General features: G+C 41.7%; 1 non-coding gene across 1 annotated transcript; it reads left to right on the forward strand.

The window, feature by feature from the left end:
• Positions 1-3,162: 3,162 nt before the first annotated feature.
• TRNAK-CUU (transfer RNA lysine (anticodon CUU)) lies at positions 3,163-3,278 on the forward strand. The gene is made up of 2 exons: positions 3,163-3,198; positions 3,243-3,278. It is a non-coding gene; the product is annotated as a tRNA-Lys (tRNA).
• Positions 3,279-3,544: the final 266 nt, after the last annotated feature.

Here is a 3,544-nt window from a genome sequence, read left to right on the forward strand (position 1 = left end):
TTCTTCGAGTTTGAGAGCTGCGAATCCCGAGGCTCTAGGGGCGAGCGAATTGACCTAGGGCAGCCCATTGCCGCCGCACTCCCTGACGGGGTCCCTCCCGGGTGTGCGGGGTTTCGGGTCTAAAAAGCACCCGCCGACTGTCCTGCGTATCGCGCAGTCAGTCGGGTCTCCTTCGACGTGAGCTGCGGTGCATCACCCCCGGCGTCGAGGGTACACGTAACGTGTTCGTGTGTCAACACTGGCACTATCGTCCATCCGTCCTGCCACTTATCCACGAAGCACGAGTGGCTAAGTGCATCGCTCTCTCCATAGCACGAGCTTGATGCACAACACAATGCTCTTTCTTAAGAGTGGTTGGTATGGAAATGTAAGGGTGATGCAACCTAGTAACAAGTATTTCTTTGATACGTCTCCAACGTATCTATAGTTTTTGATTGTTCCATGCAGTTTTATTATCAATCTTGGATGTTTATAATCATTTTATATCATTTTTTGGTACTAACCTATTGACATAGTGCCAAGTGCCAGTTGCTGTTTTTTCCATTTTTTTTACATCGCAGGAAATCAATATCAAACGGAGTCCAAATGCCCTGAAACTTTATGGAGAATTTTTATGGGCCAGAAGGAAGAAGTTGGGCCCTGGTTGCACCTGGGGTAGTCCCGAGGAGGGGACAACCCACCAGGGCGCGCCAGGAGGCCCAGGCGCTCCCTGGTGGGTTGTGCCAACCTCGGGTGCCCCCCGGACCGCCTCTTTGCTCTATAAATACCCCAATATTCCAGAAACCCTAAAAGCATCGACAAAATATTCATCCAGCTGTCACAGAGTCCAGAACCATCAGATCCAATCTAGACACCATCACGGAGGGGTTCACCACTTCCATTGGTGCCTCTCCGATGATGCGTGAGTAGTTCTTTGTAGACCTTTGGGTCCGTAGTTAGTAGCTAGATGGCTTTCTCTCTCTCGCTGAATTCTCAATACAATGGTCTCTTGGAGATCCATGTGATGTAACTCTTTTTGCTGTGTGTTTGTTGGGATCTGATAAACTTCGAGTTTATGATCAGTTATATCTTTTCATATCCATGAAAGTTATTTGAGTTTCTTTGATCTCTTATAGCCTCGTATTTCTTCTCCGATATTTGGGTTTTGTTTGGCCAACTTGATCTATTTATCTTGCAACGGGAAGAGGTGCCTGGTAGTGGGTTCGATCTTACAGTGTTTGATCCCAGTGACAGAAAGGGAACTGACACGTATGTATCGTTGCTACTAAGAATAAAAGCATGGGATCTATATCTACCGCAATAGATAAACGGATCTTGTCTACATCATGTCATCGTTCTTATTGCATTACTCCGTTTTTCCATGAACTTAATACACTAGATGCATGCTGGATAGCAGTTGATGTGTGGAGTAATAGTAGTAGATGCAGGCAGGAGTCGGTCTATTAATCTTGGACATGATGCCTCTGTAATGATCATTGCCTGGATATCGTCATAATTATTTGAAGTTCTATCAATTGCCCAACAGTAATTTGTTTACCCACCGTTTGCTATTTTCTCGAGAGAAGCCACTAGTGAAATCTACGACCCCCGGGTCATCTTTCTCATATATTTGCTTTGTGATCTATTTTATTTGCTCTTTCTATTTAGATCTATTAAACCAAAAATAAAAAAACACTTTGCTGCACTTTATTTTATTTGCGATCTATTATTTCAATCTATTACAAGCTTCTCCCGTCCACGCACCATTTCTGGCGCCGTACCCCGAAAGGGATTGACAACCCCTTTAACATGTTGGGTTGCGAGGTGTTGTTATTTTTGTGTAGGGGCTGTTTACGTTGTGTTGCCTGGTTCTCCTACTAGTTCGATAACTTTGGTTTCATATCTGAGGGAAATACCTACCGCCGCTATGCTGCATCATCCCTTCCTCTTTGGGGAAATACCGACGTAGCTTCAAGCGACATCATTCTCTCAATTGAGAATCAAGATTTATCGAATTAGTAGAAGTTTTTTCTGCAACACTAACCCTCAACACCTGTGCATAAAACACAAACAATCTTGTTCCCAATGCTTCAAGAAGGTTGTCAAGCTTCTTGTCTTAATAGCTTTGAGGATAAATTGAATGGTATGGTAAGAGTTGATAAATAGATAAAATAATAAAAATGGAATATCAAATAAAGTAAGTTGTAACGGTTTATGCAATTAAAGGGAAATAAACCCCGATTCCATAGTTTCACTATAGGCATCTCTCCAAGCAAGATAAATGTGTTGTGGTGAACAAATTACAGTCAGACAATAATTAAATTGCAATATCATATTTGGTAGATGACATGTTGCCCTAATTGGTGCATAGACTACCTGCATGCCGGAAGTTAAGCGAACTATTTGAAGGATTTTTTTTCTCAACTTTCTGCAAATGATTATGCTCACACTACGTTCTATCTGCCTTGAGGATGATCATTGAGCATGGCCTTCCTTCAGAATTTCCTTTTGATCTGATGCGGAAAAACCAACTATAATGAGAAGTTAGGCATGCGACTGTATCTACCCTGCCGTCCGCCTCTGGTACGCATGGGCAACCTCACAACTGGGTCAATAGGAGGGCCGACCACAATCCCCTATGGTAGATGGCCTGCAATGCCGAAACCACCTACCCGCAACAAAAAGACAACTCGAGACCATCAACTTTCCCATTTAAATCAGCGTCGGCATTTGAGCGTCCACCCGTTCTGCCATTCGATGCTCTCCACCATTATTTATGCTTGATATATTTTTATTTTACTAGAGTAGACACACTGCATTCATTTCAACAGGTTAAGATGAATAGCCCGCAACATAGCTAGCTTAGTGCTAGAGTGTAATGCTAGTAATATTTGGTATTCGGAACATTGTACTATGCGATATTTTTCTCTTTAGTTCAAGATTCACATCATTGATTCTCTTTTTGTCTTATCATGATTTTGTAGGGCACATGGTGACATATAAGGATGACTATTAATATTATTTCAATTCAACATTGATATTAATCTTGATTGTTATAGTTAAGACCAATTATATAACTAATGGAGTAGATTAGTTAACTTATGTGGTAATATGGATGAACTCGAACGGCTTTATTGCACCTTGTTTTTACAAATAATAGATGGATTGTAAAATTTGCACATTGCTCGTCTAGCTCAGTTGGTAGAGCGGAGGCTCTTAGGATGTGTTTGGTTTGCTTCCTGAGCAAACCTTACACGCCCTTAACCTCGTGGTCTTGGGTTCGAGCCCCAAGGCGGGCAATTTTTTTGGTGTTTACACATATTTCCTTTATTTTCTCGATTTATACCGATTTAGACCAATTAATTTAGGTGGATGCGAGAACATAGAGTTATGTATTTTTAGAAACAATATGAACCCCATTTGGAAGTTAGCTTGATGACTCAAATGTGTATTGGTGTGACGTGGACTATGGAGAATAGAGAATCGATGCTAGAAGAACTAGGTGGTGGTTTTGTTTATTTATTTTTGGCGTTGTAGTTGTTTTCTATGCTTCGGGTTTAGATCA

This window comes from Triticum aestivum, chromosome 3D, assembly GCF_018294505.1.
Source record: "Triticum aestivum cultivar Chinese Spring chromosome 3D, IWGSC CS RefSeq v2.1, whole genome shotgun sequence".
In the NCBI taxonomy this organism is placed as follows: Eukaryota; Viridiplantae; Streptophyta; class Magnoliopsida; order Poales; family Poaceae; genus Triticum; species Triticum aestivum.